Consider the following 21,869-nt stretch of genomic DNA (forward strand, 5'->3'; position numbering starts at 1 on the left):
TTTAGGGACTTGGTGTGGAAAAGGGGGATCCCCAGGATTAAAATGGAAAAGCTACAATTACCAGCAGAACAGGGGGGGTTAGCTATTCCAAATGCGTGGATATATTATCTAGCAGCCCAAATACAGCACTTCAAAGGATGGAAGAATAGGGAGGAGTGGAACTCTAGTGGGAAACTGGTGTACTATTTGGGAAAGAGAACGGATTTATTAGAGGCCATGGAGTCACATAAATTACGGAGGGAGGCGAGAGGGAAACCGACTCTGTTATTACTGCATAAAGTTTGGTGGGAAAGTAAAAAGATATTGGGGGTGACAGGATGTTCCAATTATATGCCTCTATGGAATAATCCATATCTATGGGAATTTAATATTTTAGAAGGATTTCAGGATTGGGAACAAGCAGGAATCAGATATGTACACCAGTTATACGAGGGAGGGACTCTCAAGCTTTTTGCACAACTTCAGGAAGAGTTTGGACTTTCACATCGACGGTTCTACCAATATCTACAGCTAAGGCATGCGACGCAGGCGCAAGAGAGGCTGGTGGACTTGAGCTGCTCCACTATGGGAGGGATAGAAAGGGTGCTGGGGGCACAAGACACTAAAGGGATTATTTCGGTGCTATATAGTATGTTACTCGCCAAATTCCTAGGAGACCCACTGGTGGAGACAAGACGTAAATGGGAAGAGGATGTAGGGGCTATAGCGGATGAAGAATGGGAAGAAATACTCGCATCGCCCAAAATAGTCTCTATTAGTGTAGCGAACAGGAGGTCACAACTCTTTCTATTGCATAGGGTATATAGGACACCTAAGGTGCTGTGGCAAATGCGAATTAGAACAACAAAGGAGTGTCCCAGGTGTATGTTTGATGGGGCGGACATAAAACATATGTTTTGGAGCTGTCCGATGCTAGATGTATATTGGAAAGCAGTTAAAGGAATGGTATCTAGAGTATATGGTAGAGATTTTCCACTGGAACCTAAGATCTTTATATTGGGATGTATGGGGGAGGAAGGAGGAGATGGAGTGGAATTACTGGCTATTAAAAAGGTTCTGTATCACGCTAGGGAATTAATTGCAAAATATTGGCTGCAGGCGGATCCCCCGGAGGTGGCTGAGTTAGTTGGATATGTTAACCACACGGTATCACTGGAACAACGAGTATATCTGAAAAGAGGGGCAATTCATAAGTATGATAAGCAATGGAGTAAATGGGTTAACAACTATAGTAATGTGGCACATTAGATGAGATTTGAAGGTGGGCTGACGCATCTATTTGATCAAGATATGACGGGATCACTGGTTGGAATACAGAACGGATGGAAAGGGTGGAGGGGACTGGCGAATCAGGAGACAGAGGAGGTACTGTGAGGGGGGGGGGAGTTCGGTTGATAGGGGTAGGGATGGGGATGCATGTGACGATGCAATTAAAGATGATGAGAATACAGAGTGTAATGTAATTGCAGGAATTTTGTATCAAGAACAAGATGCTATACTGTTACTTTGTTTTTTTCTTCTGTTGGTAGATTTCTATGTACTTTACCAGAAATGCAAAAATGTATAATACATGTTGTATTCTCAATAAAAACTTGTCTGATTTAAAAAAAAAATCCAGATATTTCAGGAAAGGAGGTCACAAATCAAAAAGCGGGATCCAGTGCAGGAAGGAATTTAAACGAACCGTAGGACTCGAGTGCGGTTCCTATGCGGTTTCTAGCTTAAAAGCCTCCCGTTCGGGAAATATCGACTCCTAAAAGGAGCTGAAGCAAACCCGACCTAGATAGAGAAAAAGAGCACGGCGCCACATAGTGCAGGTAAAACCAAAAGTTTACTGTCGATTACAAGCAAATGAATGCTCACCAAAAATCAGATGAATAGGCACACCAATGAATGGTTAAAACAGCTGGTTGTAGATAGTGCTGCTGCCAAGATCCAGAGTCGGTAGGACCAGCTGGTCACCGCGATAGCAATGTAAATAATTTGTAAGTAAAAATGGATCATATGCGGCGCTGCAACTAAGTAATGGAAGAAAGGTTAATAGAAAAACTCTTTATTGTATTCAGGCTACGCGTTTCAATGCCGCACCAGCATCTTCATCAGGCCATTTAAAATGACTGTACAAACAGCACTACTTAAATACAACACGTTGTTGAAAAAAACGCCAATGTAACCGGGGTCAAAGTACCCTGGTGACGTCATCCTGCACGTCAAAGTTTATAAAACCGAACAATTAAATACATAAAAAATTCAATGTAAACCTTAACAAAGGGGATACTTAACATTAATGCATAAAGACATAAAATAAATAGCAATCATTATAGAATATACATACCACAGAATCATAATAATATAATAAATTACGGGGCTACAAAGGTCGCACAGGAACTTATAAAACATAAAAAGTGTTATTTTGAGATTAACACAATAAAAGAACAGCTACTTAATTTTACGGAACATCAGGATTTCAATAAGTTGGAAATCTCGACTAGTAAGAGGTTAGCCACATATGAAAATGAGTTAGTGTCCAAAAAAGCAAGTAAATTAAAAAGAGATCGTAATGATTATTTCTGAAATAAACTAGGTGATTGGAGGGTTGAAACTAATCAACATACCATACTATCAAATAAAGAGGCTGAACTACACAGCAAGGATCAAGTTCCCTTTAAACAAGCTCAATTTTCAACTACTACACGGCCAAATTCACTTTCTGCATATAGCAGGTCTTTTAGGAATAATACAAAATATAACAAGAATAATAGAACTAGGAATAATACAGGAGTGAATAATTCACCATTTAACATTAACAGTGTCAATCCTACTATTAAATCCCTGAATCATGTAGTTTCTTCTAATGAGCCCTCTTCTCCTTGTGCTTTTATGCCACAAATATTTCCTCAGATACCCTCCCTTTCTCCTAGACATCAACTTTCTAGCATACCTGTCAATGCTTTTAATCAACTGACCTTGACACCCAACTTTTACGCATGAATTTATTAACAGATGACACACCATCGTCTTATCGACCATCCCCACAGTTTAACGACTCAATTGATTCACAGGAGCAGAATAGTGTAACATCTTTAATGCAGTTATCCATACATAGTACTCCTAATTCTATGGAACAATCTAGCTTCAATTACTCAGTACACAATGTGGCTTCCTCCCACAGTCCCCACAGTCCCCACAGTCCACATGAGCCCTTAGATATAACTGAACGGAACGATCAAATTTATACCATAGCAAAATCTACTTCGGATTACCCCTCATCAACGATGGATAATACCATTTCTACAGTTTCTTTTTTAGGCGTCCCTTATCAATTGACTATGCCCCCATGTACCTCAACGGTGAAAAGCAAAGATTTCCTGATTCCATACATCATAAGTCCCAAAGTACAGACTATAACCAGTTCCTTCCCAAAAATACAAAAAATTTCAACCAAAAGAAAATTAGATATAGGCACAGATATAGAGGAAAGAGAGGAGGTTGAAATCGAAAAAATGCAACTACCCCTGGGACAACCGAAAAAATACAGGACCAAACAGTGAAGCTCTTTAATCTATCCACTCATGTTTTAAATAGTCATGAATTAAGTTTGTTGGGTAAAGGCCTTTCCTTTTGCCCTATAGCTCCGCCTGATACATTTGAGTTGTTTATGGATCTAAATAGGTTTGTTAGAAAGCTAACATTGACTAGACATTTCTCCATGTCAGATTATTCCACTACACCTCTATCACAAATCGACCTTTTGAGTGGTGTAACAACTCATCGAGCTGTGACCGTAGATGTTCACCCTAAATCTAATTTTTACCCCTTACATCACCAAGGGCCCTGCTTGGACACTTTTTCTTCATTATTAGGTAACGAATTTAGAGCATTGGACAAACCCTGCACTATGCCCGACAACTTGACCACCAATGAAAGGAGAGCTATTAAAACTTTACGTACAAATAATGATATTGTCATCCGCTCGGCGGATAAGGGGGGGGGGGGCATTGTTATCCAAGACAAGTGTGACTATTTTAGTGAAACTTCTAGAATTCTCTCAGACAGTGCATTTTATTTCAAATTATCTGCCAATCCACTCCCTAATTTTATCTGCGATTATAAAAATTTAATTGATACAGCTTTTTCTGATGGATTGTTAACTAAAAAGGAAAGAAATTTCCTTCATGTACCCTGTCCGAGTATGCCATTTATTTACCACTTGCCCAAAATCCACAAGTCATCTACTAACCCACCTTGCACCTCCAGCCCTTTGTCCTCAAATTACCATCTTATTTGAGAGATTCTACCCAGCTCATTAAGAATTTACAGGATTTATTGATTGACCCTTCCACATCCCCAGTATACTTTTTAACAGCAGATGTCACAGCCCTTTATAGTAACATCCCCCATGATAAGGGGTTGGAAGTGGCAGAATCCTTCTTATCCTCCACTCCTGATATATCAACAGTACAAATCCGATTTTTAATCGACTGTATAGAATAAATTTTGAAACACAATGTATTTAGCTTTGGAAATACTTATTATAACCAGATAAAGGGCGGTGCAATGGGTTCCCGCTTCGCCCCGGCATACGCTAATTTATATATGGGAAACTTTGAGGATAAATACATTCTTGATAATTCTGTTTTCAAAGATAAAATCCTACTATACAGGCATTTCATTGACGACCTTTTCTTTCTGTGGAAAGGAGGGGAAGATGAGGCATCTGCTTTTATTGATATGCTTAATGCAAATGAGTTCGGTTTAACTTTTACCCATACGTTTTCCACCAGTTATATTGATTTTTTGGATTTGACCATTGGTTTCGACAAAAAAACAAACAAATTCAGCACTAAAACACATTTTAAAACTGGAGATGTCAATAGTTACATCGACTTTAGGAGTGCGCATTATCCACCATGGATTAAAAATGTCCCCTTCGGACAGTTTAGAAGGGTTAGGAAGAATTGCTCTTCTGATAGTAATTTCCTTAAAAAATGTAATGTCCTGGAAAGAAGATTTAGGGAAAAAAACTTTCCATCGAGCCTTATAAAAGGGGCACGCTCTAGAGCTGCTAAACTAACCCAAGAGGCTTGCATTAACCAAGTTAAAACGAAAAAGGAAGGTAAAAATTGCAAAAATAATTTTATTACATCATATAACAGTGGGAACAAATCTGTGAGACTGATCCTGACCAAATATTGGCACATTTTGAAAAATGACTCCTTTTTAAAAGATGTACTGCCTGACAAACCGGCTATCGCTTTCAGACGGTCAAGGAATTTGAGAAGTATTCTTGCCCCCAGCAGAATAGATAATCTCAAACCATCTGCTCAAAATATTTTGCCTTCTTTAATCGGCTCCTATAAATGCAGTCAATCACGATGTTTATGTTGCAATAATATTGCACATAGAAAGGAAGTTTTTACTTCAACCGTTACTTCTGAAACCTTTTCTATTAAATCTTTCCTGAATTGTGGGAGTATATATGTCATATACCTTTTCGTCGGCTACAATACATTGGGAGAACAATCCAATGTCTACGTAGTAGAATTAATAAGCACAGGTTCAATGTGCTTAAAGGTTTTCTGAAACACAGTGTTTCCCGACACTGTGCTTCGACACATAACTGTAAATTTGATCAAATCAGCATTACTCCTATTGAACAGATATTTCCGAATGTTCCTAACCGTTTTCAAAAACGAAAACAAAGAGAGAATTACTGTATTTTTAAACTTGTCACTCTTCATCCGAAAAGTCTGAATGATATTTCAGAAACATCGCTTGATTGATTAGCATAAGTTGTATAAATAATAAATTATTTACTAATTACTTGCTACAAATATATTCTTTAAATGGTATAATGAAATACTAATGTAAAGTAGACCTGTTGCGTTATTTAGTTGACTCACCTTGTCAGCAGCCCTGTACGATTGTTCCTTCCAATCTTCCCCGACTTTAGTAGCTGAGTGTGGTTGCCTTGACTACAGGGACGCTTTCAGCGGCGCCTGTGTCTCTATGGGACCTGTAGCGAGAAAACTGGTTTGCTTACATTGATTTTGGTTTTATTTCTAAATTGTAATTGATATTATATAGAATGGTTAATATTACACTATAGCTCTTTTTTATGTGAGTTTGCTTTTTATAACACTTTTTATGTTTTATTAGTTCCTGTGCGACCTTTGTAGCCCCGTAATTTATTATATTATTATGATTGTGTGATATGTATATTCTATAATGATTGCTATTTATTTTATGTCTTTATGCATTAATGTTAAGTATCACCTTTGTTAAGGTTTACATTGAATTTTTTTTGTATTTAATTGTTCGGTTTTATAAACTTTGACCTGCAGGATGACGTCACCAGGGTACTTTGACCCCGGCTACATTGGCGGTTTTTTCAACAACGTGTTGTATTTAAGTAGTGCTGTTTGTACAGTCATTTTATATGGCCTGATGAAGATGCCGGTGCGGCATTGAAACACGTAGCCTGAATACAATAAAGAGTTTTTCTATTAACATTTCTTCCATTACTTAGTTGCAGCGCTGCATATGATCCATTTTTACTAACAAATTATTTACAATGGAGGGAGGCAGAGGGGGGGGGTTGAAGAAGCACTCACCAACCTGTGGCTGAGTACAAGGACCGGAGAGGTGGACGGGCCTTCTCTTCTGCCGAGCTGCTGCTGCTATACAGTGGTAGAAGGACCTGATCGGTGGGCGGGACTTCTGTTCCTCAAAGGCCAGTCAGGTCACATAGGCCTGACGTCATTAAAGGTCCTTCAGCCCACTAGGAAACAGTATCTGTCCAGCTTATGCAGCATTTTTACATTAGTTACCTCGCACAAACGTGGTGGGGGGGCGGCTTCGGGCCCGGTCACAATTGTGACTGCAGCGACCACTATAGCCAGGGCTGGCATCAGAAATTTCTGGACCCCATATTGCCAATGAGTCTGGGCCCCCGCCCCCCTCGTTATTAGGAGGGGGGGGTGAAATGTAAAGGGGCAGGAGGTAGGGCACATTAAAAAGAAAACTCTTTGGAGGAGCAGGGCAGAGACAGAAGGTGGCTGTCGGAGGGCAAAGGGGAGAGACTAAGTGTCAGGGCTGGGAGAACTGAAAGTAGCAGTGGTAGCCAGGGGGGAGACGCAACCTCACAGGGGCTCTGTGGAGTGACAGGGAAGAGACAGCGGGAAAGTGTGTGTGTTTGTGTATGTGTGTGTGTGTGTGTGTGTGTGTGTGTGTGTGTGTGTGTGTGTGTGTGTGTGTGCGCAAAGAATCTGTCAGGGTGTAGGAGGGCAATATAAACAAAAATCATTGCACTGAACCCCTATACACAGCAGAGTGACTCACCAAAATGTAGTCCCTAAGATCTCCCACCGCCACGGGCATGTCTGGATGATGCTTTTGCATTCTCTTCAAATGCTGCACACACGTTATCTGTGTAAAAACCACACAACAAAATTAATTCAGACACCAAACCAGAAAAAAATTCAGATCCTAGACCAGACCTGTTAGGTAATTCAGACACCTTTCCACCAGAACCCTAGCATTTAGACTTTTATCTACAGGGGAGTCTGTGTGTGGCGCTATCTACAGGGGGCTGTGTGTGTGGAGCTATTTACAGGTGGGCTGTGTGTGGAGCTATTTACAGGGAGGTTGTGTGTGGTGCTATCTACAGGGGGCTGTGTGTGGCGCTATCTACAGGGGAGGTGTCTGGCACTATCTAAAGGGGGTGCGTGGCACTATCTACAGGGGGGTGTGTGGCACTATGTACTGGGGTGTGTGTGGCGCTATGTACAGGCGGGTGTGTGTAGCACTATGTACAGGGCTGTGTGTGGCGCTATCTACAGGGGGCTGTATGTGGCGCTATCTACAGGGGGCTGTGTGTAGCGCTATCTACAGTTGTGTGTGTGGCACTATCTACAGGGGTGGGTGTGGCGCTATCTACAGGGGGGGGTGTGGCGCTATCCACAGGGTGGGTGTGGCGCTATCTACAGGGGTGTGTGGCGCTATCTGCATGGGATTGTGTGGTGCTATCTACAGGGGGCAGTGTGTGGCACTATCTACAGGGGGGCAGTGTGTGGCACTATCTACAGGGGAGTGTGTGTGTGTGTGTGTGTGGCGCTATCTACAGGGGGGTGCTATCTACAGGGGGTATGTTCGGCACTAACTACAAGGGTGTGTGTGGCACTCTACAGGGGATTCCAGTCCAGGAGGAGACCCTGACCTCACTGTCCATATATGGAGAGGAATCCCCGGTCAGAGTGTCGGCAACTCTCTGGCCGGGGATTCCGCTCCTGGATGGGTGAAAGGCAGAGCAGGAAGCTGATACTTTCCTGCTCTGCCATAGTATTCAATTGTATCTGCATCCTGTGGACGCAGATACAATTGAATATGGCAGTGGCTGAGACACGTCTGGGACTGTAATTTGCCGGGACTGCCTCTGTAGATTCAGGACAGTACCTGCAAATTCAGGACTGTTGCTAACTATGCCGCCGGTATAAGCTTTCTCCCCCTACCAAGGTATACTCTATCCTTCCTCTACCCCTCCCCATGTATAATTTCTCCCCTCCCTTCAGATATCATCACTTTTCACCCAATTATTACCCCCCATTGTATAGTGCCTCCTCCAGTGGAGATGAAGAGAAAGAGCAAAAAACACGGCGCCACCTTGTGCAGGTCAATAGGTTAGGTAGGTGAGGAGAAGGGGCATTGCCATGCTCACCTAGGCTGAATGTATAAATTGCAAGGGTAGGTCCACATATGCTGCTGCCAGATCCGAATCGGTTCCCGGAGGGGACCGTTTAGTAGGATGAAGAAAGGAAGGAAAAAAATGGATCATCTGGAGGCGCTGCTGCGTGGTAAAATTACGGAATGACAAGGTGGTAGAGTCCAGATATGATAATATCTTTTATTTAGAACAAGACGTGGCTACGCGTTTAGACGCTGAACAAGCGTCTTCCTCACCAAAAAAATGACAGATCTCTATTTAACATTGGAAGACACCCTTAAAAAGGAAGCTTTGCAAAGTATCGATTGTCGGTTTTTACAATTGTACATTACGGAAAACATTACTCCAAGGGGTTTAAGGTTACTAATCAATAATCCTTACCCCACAGACACTATTTTCAGCACTGATTGGAAAGATTTCACGGATCAGTGCCACTTAGGCTTTTTGGAAAAGCTGCTTAAAAAACGCACAATATTAAGCGAGTCTCTCAGTTCGGAAATCTCCTCAATTAAGGAACAACTTTTACAGTTTATTGATCATTGTGATTTTCACAAATTAGAGACTTCCACCAGCAACAGACTGGCTCTATATGAAAAAGATATCATCCTAAAAAAAGCCAAAAAATTAAAAAGGGATCGTGCAGATTATATCCGTAATATTCTAGGAGATTGGAGATCCACTACACCCCACACATCTAAAAAAGAGAGTACCCTATCAGAATACAATACTCCCCAAAAAAATCATTCAGTGCCTTCAGTTAATCATTCGGTATCAATGGCTCCATCTAAATCTCGGGCCCCGTTTGACGAAGTGACTATTTACAGTCGATCTTTCAAAAACAATCTTAGATTTAATCACAAACCAACTTATGAAAGACCATTGGTAATTCAAAATCTAATTATACAAGTATAGGTGATACTCCTATTCAGTGTTCCATCACTGCACAAACCAATTCCTCACCATCAATACATGCAAATGCACATGTGCCCCCATGAATGCATTCAAGGCATCAGACTTAGAAAATCACCTTTCTCGGCTATTCTCTATATCAGAACCAATGGAAGTCCCTCCTATTGTAGATTCTCCCCCCTTTTTACTCAATGACTCCATCGAGGACAGCCTGACGTCCATATTACAATTGTCAGTACATAATACCCCACTTTCTTCTAATCATTCCTTATTCACAGGTCTGCCAAACAGTCCCCCTAGGAGCCAAACTACATCACAACGGTTTACAAACGCCAACTCCAAAACAGATTTAGCCACATCTTCCTTAGATATCACTTATGCGGCAACTTCTTGTTTAGGTCTTCCGTCCCAGACCCCCATTAACCCCTACAGTCATCAGCAACGATGTCCTAATACCGTTCATTATGAGCCCAAAGCACAAACCATTACCAACTTTTTTCCAAAAATCCAGAAAATATCCACAAAAAGAAAATTAGACACAGATATAGAGGACGGAGAGGAGGTAAAAAACGCAACAAATCACTGCCCAACACATAATGGAACAAATGATAAATGGGAGATTTTCAAATCTACTTTGAGTTATTATAGTGCAAAATTTATTCCTACAGGTAATAAGTATAAACGACTCAAATTAAACCCCACATGGCTTACACCTTCTGTGAAAGGGGCAATACATGACAAAAAAAGGGCATTTAAAAAATACAAATCTGAGGGTACAGCTGTAGCCTTTGTAAAATATAAAGAGCTTAATAAAATCTGTAAAAATGTAATAAAATTAGCAAAAATACAAAATGAAAGGCAGGTGGCCAAGGATAGTAAAACAAATCCTAAAAAATTCTTCAAGCATATAAATGCAAAAAAGCCAAGGTCTGAACATGTAGGACCCCTAGATAATGGTAATGGGGAGTTGATCACAGGGGATCAAGAGAAGGCAGAGTTACTAAATGGGTTCTTTAGCTCTGTATATACAACAGAAGAAAGAGCAGCTGATGTAGCCGGTGCCAGTGCTGTTAATATATCAGTTGATATACTGAATTGGATGAATGTAGAGATGGTCCAAGCTAAATTAAATAAAATAAATGTGCACAAGGCTCCGGGACCAGATGGGTTACACCCTAGAATTCTTAAAGAGCTTAGTTCAGTTATTTCTGTCCCCCTTTTCATAATATTCAGAGAATCTCTAGTGACTGGTATAGTGCCAAGGGACTGGCGCAGGGCAAATGTGGTGCCTATTTTCAAAAAGGGCTCTAGGTCTTCCCCGGGTAATTATAGACCAGTAAGCTTAACATCCATCGTGGGGAAAATGTTTGAGGGGCTATTGAGGGACTATATACAGGATTATGTGACAATAAATAGCATTATAAGTGACAGCCAGCACGGTTTTACTAAGGACAGAAGTTGTCAAACTAACCTAATCTGTTTTTATGAAGAGGTGAGCAGAAGTCTAGACAGAGGGGCCGCTGTGGATTTAGTGTTTTTGGACTTTGCAAAGGCATTTGACACTGTCCCCCATAGACGCCTAATGAGTAAATTAAGGACTATAGGTTTAGAAAATATAGTTTGTAATTGGATTGAGAATTGGCTCAAGGACCGTATCCAGAGGGTTGTGGTCAATGATTCCTTCTCTGAATGGTCCCCGGTTATAAGTGGTGTACCCCAGGGTTCAGTGCTGGGACCACTATTATTCAACTTATTTATTAATGATATAGAGGAAGGGATTAATAGCACTATTTCTATTTTTGCAGATGACACCAAGCTATGTAATATAGTTCAGACTATGGAAGATGTTCATGAATTACAGGCAGATTTAAACAAACTAAGTGTTTGGGCGTCCACTTGGCAAATGAAGTTTAATGTAGATAAATGTAAAGTTATGCATCTTGGTACCAACAACCTGCATGCATCATATGTCCTAGGGGGCGCTACACTGGCGGATTCACTTGTTGAGAAGGATCTGGGTGTACTTGTAAATCATAAACTCAATAACAGCATGCAGTGTCAATCAGCTGCTTCAAAGGCCAGCAGGATATTGTCGTGTATTAAAAGAGGCATGGACTCGCGGGACAGGGATGTAATAATGCCACTTTACAAAGCATTAGTGAGGCCTCATCTAGAATATGCAGTTCAGTTCTGGGCTCCAGTTCATAGAAAGGATGCCCTGGAGTTGGAAAAAATACAAAGAAGAGCAACGAAGCTAATAAGGGGCATGGAGAATTTAAGTTATGAGGAAAGATTGAAAGAATTAAACCTATTTAGCCTTGAAAAAAGACGACTAAGGGGGGACATGATTAACTTATATAAATATATTAATGGCACATACAAAAAATATGGTGAAATCCTGTTCCTTGTAAAACCCCCTCAAAAAACAAGGGGACACTCCCTCCGTCTGGAGAAAAAAAGGTTCAAGCTGCAGAGGCGACAAGGCTTCTTTACAGTGAGAACTGTGAATTTATGGAATAGCCTACCGCAGGAGCTGGTCACAGCAGGGACAGTAGATGGCTTTAAAAAAGGGTTAGATAATTTCCTAGAACAAAAAAATATTAGCTCCTATGTGTAGAAATTTTTCCTTCCCTTTTCCCTTCCCTTGGTTGAACTTGATGGACATGTGTCTTTTTTCAGCCGTACTAACTATGTAACTATGTAACTATGTAACACTGAACACAAAGAGAAAAAGGATCAAACAGTAAAACTTTTCAATCTTTCATCATACACTTTAAATATCTATGAATCAAACTTACTCAATAAAGGTTTATCTTTTTGCCCCACAGCCTCACCAGACCACTTTGAACTATTTATGGATCTTAATAGGTTCATAAGGAAGCTCACCCTAATTAGACATTTTGCCATAGAGAAACCTATCACACCACCTACAATAATAATGGATCACTATACAATTAACCCCATTCTAACTGCTATCCCAGTGGACGTTCACTCTAAGTCTGATTTTTATCCAGTCCATCACCAAGGCTCCCTTGTAGAAACCTTCTCAACCTTAGTCAGCAATGAGTTTAGGTCATTAGAGAATCCACACAATCACCCAGATAATCTCACTATACATGAAAGAAAGGCCATTAAATCCCTTCAAAAAAATGGGGAAATTGTCATCCGCCCCGCAGACAAAGGGGGTGGCATTGTAATTCAAGACAAAAACAAATACTTAGAAGAAACAATGAGAATCTTAAGTGACAATACCTTTTATTGTAAATTGGCTACGAACCCACTCCCCACCTATATATATGAATACAAAACTCTGATAGAGGCAGCTGCCCAGGATGGATTACTTACGAAAAAAAGAAAAACGTTTTTTGCAGGTTCCCTTTCCCAATATGCCCTTCATCTATCACCTCCCCAAAATTCACAAAACACTTACAGATCCCCCTGGACGTCCCATTATTTCGGGAATAGGTTCACTCACTAGCAACCTTTCCCATTTTGTGGACCTGCACCTCCAACCCTTCGTACTCACTTTGCCATCATATTTAAAAGATTCTACCCAACTAATTAAAGATTTATTTGATTTAAAAGTTGATCCATCCATATCTCAAATACACTTTCTGACAGCCGATGTGACTGCACTCTACAGCAACATCCCACATGACAGAGGCTTACAAGTAGCAAATTCATTTCTATCATCAAATATTTTAATTCCCTATAGGCAGGTTTTATTTTTAATTAATTGTATTGAATTTATCCTCCAACACAATACATTCAGTTTTAATCACAGCTTTTACAACCAAATTAAAGGCTGTGCAATGGGCACCCGTTTCGCACCTGCCTATGCGAACCTTTATATGGGAGCCTTTGAGGAGGGACATATCTATGGAGAACATCCTTTTAAAAACAATATTTTACTATATAAACGTTATATTGATGACCTGTTTTTTGTGTGGAAGGGGAATGAAGCTTCCAGTTTTATTGAAATTTTAAATAACAATAATTTACGATCTATCCTTCACATATAATTTCTCCACTATCTCTATAGACTTTTTGGATTTGACAATCAGTTACGACACTAATATTAATAAATTTATTACTAAAACCCACTTTAAGTCTGTAGATGTCAACAGCTATATTGATTTTAAGAGCGCGCATTATCGCCCCTGGCTGAAAAATTTACCCTTCGGGCAGTTTAGAAGGGTCAGAAAAAATTGTAGTACTGATGAAAATTTCAAAAAAGAATGTAACATCTTGGAAAAAAGGTTCAAAGAGAAGAATTTTCCTTTGAATCTTATTAAAGGTGCACGCCGCAAAGCCATAGAGTTATCCCAAGATTCCTGTATAAATTCAACACATAAGAAACCAGAATCTAAGGAACACAACACGAATTTCATCACCACGTTTAACAAAGGGAATAAAGCGGTTAGGGCCATTCTGCACAAACATTGGCATATTATAAAAAATGACCCATATCTGAAGGATATAATACCGGCCCAACCGAGTATTACGTTTAGACGCTCTTTGACTTTGAAAAATATTTTAGCCCCTAGTAGGGTTCGGAAATCGAAAATGCCCCAAACGAATTTTCTGTCTAAATTAAATGGCTCCTTCAAGTGTGGTTACTCACGGTGTCTTTGTTGTAACAGCATCACCTGCAAGAAGTATACCTATACATCCAACCGTTACTAAAGAATCATTTCCCATTAAGTCATTCCTCAACTGCAGTAGCTCTTATGTGATTTATTTAATGGAGTGCACTTGCCAATTACAATACATAGGGAGAACCACACAATGCCTGCGCTCCAGATTAAATAAACACCGATTTAACGTTAATACAGGCTTTCTAAAACATAGTATTTCCCGTCAGTTTTCACAGGCACACAACTGCCAATTCAATAAAATCAATATTACACCTATTGAAGACATCCATCCAGATGTTCCCAATAGGTTCAGCAAACTCAAACAGAGGGAAAACTACTGGATATTCAGATTGCAAACACTACATCCAGGGGGTCTTAACGACATCTCTGAGTCCACATTGGACTAATGTATCCCAATTTTAGGCAATGATAAATAACAAAAGCTATTGATATTATTATTTTTTGCTCACATCAATTGATAGACTAAAATCCGATTGTTTGAATTATAAAAAAAAAAAAAAAAGGGCCTGAGGAAGACGCTTGTTCAGCGTCGAAACGCGTAGCCACCTCTTGTTCTAAATAAAATATATTATCATATCTGGACTCTACCACCTTGTCATTCCGTAATTTTACCACGCAGCAGCGCCTCCAGATGATCCATTTTTTTCCTTCCTTTCTTCATCCTCCAGTGGAGGGATGTCACGATACCAGAATTTGGACTTCGGTACCGATACTTTGTGTAGTATTACGATTTCGATAACAAAGCGATACTTTACCAACAATAATAAAAAAAAAAAAACAGTTCTTCCATTTCTGATGTGAGGCGCGAGGTGTGATGATGAATTTAACCTCCACATGCCTCACATTAATAGTAATTAACCCCATCATGTTCCTCAATTATAATGGGTTAATGTGTGAGGTACATTTTGGGGTTAATTACTATTAATGTGAGGCACATGGAGGTTAAATTCATCATCACACCTCGAGACCCGCATTAATAAGTGAAAGAAGTTTTTATTCTATTTTTTACAGCGTACACGTCATAAATGACGCAAAAAAATTGTTGTGCAGGTTATTACGGCCGCGCCAATACCGAATATGTGTATATTTTATGTATTGAGACTTATTTTAATGTTTATTGTAAAAAAGGTGTATGTGTATTTTTTTTAAATTTAACATTACTTTATGTTTTTACTTTATTTGTAAACTTTAATGTACTGGTATATATTTATATACGGATAGTACACAGGCAGTTGTTAGGACAGACCTGAGTATACCCTAACAGGAAATATGGTAGGACAGCCCTGGGGTCCTTCAATAGACCCTGGGCTGTCTGCCCATATATGGTATGTCCCTCAATCGAGTCACAGGGATTCCTGTGACGTGATCCAAGGGGCATCCCCCCTTCTCATTTTACCCTGAATGCTGCAGTCCGCTGTGATCGCAGCATTCACGGGAATAGCGGCGGAGATGAGAGGTTTCTCTGATCTCTGCCTTTATAGCGTGGGACTGCGGCTGTGTAATACAACCATTGCCCCGCTCCTGACAACAAGCGCACGCGGTCAGCACGAGGTGATGCGGGCGGCGCTGCACTAATCAGCAGCAGTTCAGGCACTGAAGACAGAACATGTGGGGGTGTTTTGTAGTGCGCCCGCCATCTTCTGTTTTCAGTGCCGCCGCTCATTAGTGCAGCGCTGGCCGCATCACATAATCCTGGCGGCGCGCACATGTCAGGACACCGGAGCGGGGCCGTAACTGTATTACACAGCCGCAGCTCCGCTCTCATACATTCATGTATTACAATATTGAGCTGTGCGGCCGCACAGCTTAGTATCGAAACACATGAAATAACGGTATCGAACTGTTTGGGGGTGCACGGTATCTAAACAGTATCGAAGTTTTGATGCATCGTGCATCCCTACTCAAGTGCCATCCTCCCTCCATTATTATCTCCTTCCCACTCTAGCATAATTTCCCTCCCTACCCAATGCCTTCTCCCTTCTCCATTATCATCTCCCCCATTATCATCTCCCTGCCCCATTATCATCTCCCTGCCCCCATTATCATCTCCCCCATTATCATCTCCCTGCCCCATTATCATCTCCCTGCCCCCATTATCATCTCCCTGCCCCCATTATCATCTCCCTGCCCCCATTATCATCTCCCTGCCCCCATTATAATCTAACTCTACCCCCTCCCCATAGAAAGCAAAAATCTTCCCCACGTCTGTATTAGTTTACACTGCAGCATAGGATTGTATCACTATCAGCTCTACAACGGCTCTTTTCTCCTGTCCTGGGTAAACAGAGGGAGAAGACAGGTTTATTGTCACATGTTACACAGGACGGGAGATAAGAGCCGTCCTATGCTGCAGTGTTAACATAATACAGAGGTGGATAAGATATTTACTTTCTATGGGGGCAGGAGGAGATTTTTTCAGGAGGCTCCGGGCAGCAGCAGCCGGACACAGACATAACTTAGTACTCACTGTGTCTGAAGAAGAAGATGACGACTGCTGCTGCTGGACGTATCCTCCGAGGCTGAGCTCATAACTCCCGCTGCTGTGATGTCTCCACCCCTTGTCTCCTCCCCACACGCTGTCACGCTGTTGTGGAGGAGGAGGGGCGGGCACACCTCACTCTCCAGCGGGCCCTTACGGTTTTATTCTGATATAATGAACGGGCCCCGGCTTCGTGATGGGACCTGTTCCTATCACCAAAATGAAATCGTAAGAGCCACACTGCCGTGAGTATATTAATTCCAGCGGCAGAGTGCGGGCCCCTTTTTTTTAAATTTATGCCCGAGCCCCTCACTGCAGTACCCCCAGTACCTCCCTGATGGCGGACCTGCCTATAGCTACGCCACTGAGCTACTTCCTGAAGTTAGGGATAGTGTTTGGCGTTTTTTGCAGGCTCGCATGTCTACTTCAAAGATCTGATCTGAGGTAAATGGACAGCAGCTGCCTTCTGGGCTCTCTCTTGGCGCCGGCCTTGGCGCTGCACTGAATATGACACACGTGACATTACAATGTGTGTGTCAGACTTCAGTGTAGCGCCAAGGCCGGAGCAGAGAAGGAGAGCCCTGACATAGTACACAACAAATATCTAATCTATCATGTATCCAATCTATCACAAGCTATGCACCACTCTGATAAAATTGGCACATCTTTAGACCAAAGACTACCTTCTTGCTGGACCACTGTGTTAAAAACTGATGTTAAAAACGGATGTTAAAAACTGATGACAACTAACGACAACTGATGACAACTGATGGTTTTGTACAGTGGCGGATTGTCATGCCCATGGCCGCGGGCCGTCAGGCTCACTCACCTCCTGATGCCCGCAGCCAGGGAACTGTGAGTGCTAGTCCCCATCTTCTCCTCAGGAGACGCCAGCGCTCACTTCCACTTCTCCCAGCCGGATCCCATAGGGCTTAAAGGGCCAGCGCGCACACCTGAAATTAAGTACAGAATTAGCCCATGAGCCCTGGACTATAAGTGGGGTCCAGCCCCTTCCTGCCTTGCCTGAGCCCTGTTGTCGTTACCCTAGTCTATCTAAGCAAATGGTCTCCTAAGTGTTTTCCAGTTCCCAGTGTTTCCTGTTCCTGCTACCTGTAACTTGTATCCCGTGCTATCCCGGTCAAGTACCGTGTTGAGCTGAAGTCGTGCTGTGCTGTATACCATGCCTTTCCTGTTACACCACGCCTTGCGCCTGCCTGCTGCCTAGTCCCAGCCGAGCCTGTCTTGCTACTGTCTGAGCTACCACAGGTACACGATACGAACTATAGACTGTGACCTGTGTCCTGTTGGCCAGCTGCAATACCGTCAAGGTGGTACTGTCCAGTGGGTCCACGTACCCAATGTGACACGGATTAAGTAGACCATAGGCCCTGGGCTGTTCCACAAACTTGGGCCCCCCTTCCCCACCGCCGCTCTGCTGTGTCTATAGTGAACACCACCTGTTTGTGCGAGCATTGACAAATGGGTGTTATGATTCCCCTTGTCAAAGGGCTGTGTCCCTACATACTGACAGTCTCCAACCATCGCTGACAGATCATAGATCATAGAATACATACAGACCCAGACCATCTAAACTATTGCTGTCCCCAGACCAGACCCCCCTAAACAAATACAGACCCCAGAACAAGCACCCTAAATAAAAACGGACCTCAGACCAGACCCCTAAATACAGACACCAGACCTGACTCCCTTAATACAGTCCCCAGACCAGACCCCCCTAAACAAATACAGATCGCAGAACAAGCACCCTAAATAAATACAGACCACATACAGGACCCCTAAATACAGACTCCAGAACCGACCCCCTACACTAATAATGACCCCAAACCTGACTCCCTTAATACAGACCCCAGACCAGACCCCCTAAACTAATACAGACCCCTAAATAAAGTCCCCTAAACTAATACAGACCCTAGACCAGGCCCCCTAAATACAGGCCCCATAAACTAATAGAGACCCCAGACCCCTAAATACAGACCCCAGACCTCAAACTAATACAGACCCCCTAAATACAGACCCCAGATCTGACCCCCTACACTAATAATGACCCCAGACCTAACTGCCTTAAGTAATACAGACCACAGACCAGATCCCCTGATCTGATACAGACCCCAGACCAGACCCCTAAATACAGACCCCTAAATAAAGACCTCTAAACTAATACAGATGTTAGAACAGGCCCCCTAAATAGACCCAATAAACTAATACAGACCCCAGACGTCAAACTAATACAGACCCCCTAAATACAGACCCCAGACCCCTTAAACTAACACAGACCCTTAAATATACAGACCCTAAACCCTTTAAACTGATACAGACCTCAGACCCCCTAAATACAGAACCCAGACCCCTTAAACTAATACAGACACCAAAATTCCTAAATACAGACCTAAATAAAGTCCCCACACCAGACCGCCTAAATACAGACCCCTTAAACAAATCCATCCCCTTATACTTACATAGCAGCTCACCTCAATCTCCTTTGTGGAGTTTTGCTGCTGCTCATGGACCTGCGGTCATGTGACCAGCAGGTCTCTAAACAGTAGTAAGAACTTCAGAGATGAGGTCATGTGACCTTATGTCTAAAGGTCCTTTTGCAGGACATATACAATGCTGTTTCGCGGCAAAATCGCTGCAAAAACGCAACAAAACTACATTGTACTTTGGGCGGCCATGGGCCCCCCGGCAGCCTCATGCCCCGGGCGGCCTATGATGATCCGCCATTTTTTTGTAGTAAAAATCGTGGAAAAAGCCTGATGGCAACTGATACATTTTTACATCAGTTTTTGCATCAGTTGTAATCACTTGAGAGACAAAACAACCGATGCTGATGCAACTGATATATGTGAACGCACAACCACATTATATAATGCATCTGCAATAACAAGCTCGGTATGCTCCAACAAGCATGTCATGTGTGCACATGTTAGGGTATGTGCACACGTAGTGACCAAAAACGTCTGAAAATCCAGAGCTGTTTTCAAGGGAAAACAGACCCTGCTTTTCAGACGTTTTTTGACCAACGCATTTTTCGCAGCGTTTTTCGCGCCGTTATCGCGGCGTTTTTTTACGTCCGTTTTTGGAGCTGTTTTCATTGGAGTCTATGAGAATACAGCTCCAAAAACGTCCAAAGAAGTGTCCTGCACTTCTTTTGCCGAGGCTGTATTTTTACGCGTCGTCGTTTGACAGCTGTCAAACGACGACGCGTAAATAACAGGTCGTCTGCACAGTACGTCGGCAAACCCATTCAAATGAATGGGCAGATGTTTGCCGACGTATTGTAGCCCTATTTTCAGACGTAAAACGAGGCATAATACGCCTCGTTTACGTCTGAAAATAGGTCGTGTGAACCCAGCCTTACACTTCCCTTCTCTATAAAGTAGATGCGTAGAGGTAAATTTATTTTTTCTTCCAAACACTATGAACACTAATTTTAGAAAGCAATAAAATAGTTGAATCCAATTAATGTTTCCACCTTTACGTTTACATGCACAGCCAAAAGTAACTTTTGAAAAGCATCATATTTTTACAAACAATGCAGTTCTGTCAGGTTTGTCCCATTTTCAGTGTCTAATTTCTAGCTATACCGCTCCCAGTCCTGCTTCTGCAATGCTGTTAGTTAGAGAGCACACTCCTCTCTGCTGTCCATGAGAGCTGAACGTGTGCTGCATGGGATCTCCTAAAGAATTATCATATATAGAGGTGAGTTTTATGCAGCAATGCGTAAGCTTCACATTTGGTGAGCTAATTCAAAGCTTTTGTAAAATATATTCATATTTTCCCACAGGGGAAACTTTCCAGACCCTTGCCTCTATATCATATAGTCCTGCAGTCTCACTTGCCCAGGGGTATAATACAGCTATAGGTGCAGCAAAGGTAGCAGTTACAACCGAGCCCTGGTAGCTGAGCCCAAAGACACCCTCTGCCACATGAGAAGACATCCGTATTATAAATGGCACCTAGTTGGTGAGGACCCCGGTTTCAAATTTTGAATTACACCTCAGCCCTTGAAGTGCAGGGCTGGAGATTAGTTTTGAACAACCAATTGGATGCTGTGCTCCAGCTGCTGATAATACTTTATACGTCAGGGTAGATGAGCACATCTCTTTTTGTTCATTGGTGAGGGAACATTGCCTATCACACAGAAATAGGCTTTCACTGTGTGACAAGCGCCAATTGTAACCGATCAGCGATTTCCAGTAGAGGAGAGGGGCACAACCTGTCGCCCAGTATTAATAAATCTATCGAAAAAGTTGGAGATCACACCCACTCCCGGTAAACCACAATCAATTTTCAAAAAGGGCAAGTGCCAAAAAAAAAGTGAAACATGACTGATAAATTCCCAGAGTTTATGTGTAAATGTGTGAATGAGGGAATTGGGAGCTCTATATCAAAAGGAAGAGCTCTGACCTTTATAAGAATTCTGAATCTTTTATTAAATAAAATAAACTTAGAAGTACACTTGCCTGTTTGAGACCACCACTACCCCCTATACCATGCTAAACAATATAATATTATATAATAAGATAATTATAATAAATGGATAAGTGTTAACCGCTAAAGCACCATAGACCACCAGGGATAATAGATATTAAACCACAACCACCATGCACAGTATAATGTATATCAATACCCCTTCGTTACCCTAGGCCACCAAAGTTATTGTGTATTAACCCCTAAACCACTCTACACCACCAGAAGTATGACAGAAATACTTTCACTAACCCTGAAACCACCCCAAAAGTGTATAAAGTCACTTATGTAGAAAGATGGCAAAGTTTGTATAATTGCTGTCTCCGTTGTGGGCACCGACACACTTGAACCCCCCCCCCCCTTTAAAAGTCCTGTGTTTGCCCCTGGTATAGTATACTATTTTGACCAGCAGTGCACCAGCTGCATATCTCCTTATAGGCAGCTCCTGGTGAGCAGCAATATGGTTAAGTGGAGAATGACTTGGTAACAGGCGTCCCTATAATGACAAAAATGGTAAGAAAACACTTTTATGTGGCTTATTGACTCCAATTCACATTTGCCGCTAAAAAGGGCAAAACATATATAGATTCTTTACATATGAAATGCAAGC

General features: G+C 41.9%; 1 long non-coding RNA gene across 1 annotated transcript in view; it reads right to left on the reverse strand.

The window, feature by feature from the left end:
- Positions 1 to 16,841, reverse strand: part of LOC142740753 (uncharacterized) — a 35,939-nt gene extending 19,098 nt beyond the window's left edge. The window contains exons 1-2 of the long non-coding RNA XR_012880872.1: positions 16,757 to 16,841; positions 7,342 to 7,428 (exon numbers count right to left, since the gene is read on the reverse strand). This is a non-coding gene — a long non-coding RNA (uncharacterized LOC142740753). The remainder of the gene's footprint in view (positions 1 to 7,341; positions 7,429 to 16,756) is intronic.
- Positions 16,842 to 21,869: the final 5,028 nt, after the last annotated feature.

Source organism: Rhinoderma darwinii, chromosome 2, assembly GCF_050947455.1.
Source record: "Rhinoderma darwinii isolate aRhiDar2 chromosome 2, aRhiDar2.hap1, whole genome shotgun sequence".
Lineage (NCBI taxonomy): Eukaryota > Metazoa > Chordata > Amphibia > Anura > Rhinodermatidae > Rhinoderma > Rhinoderma darwinii.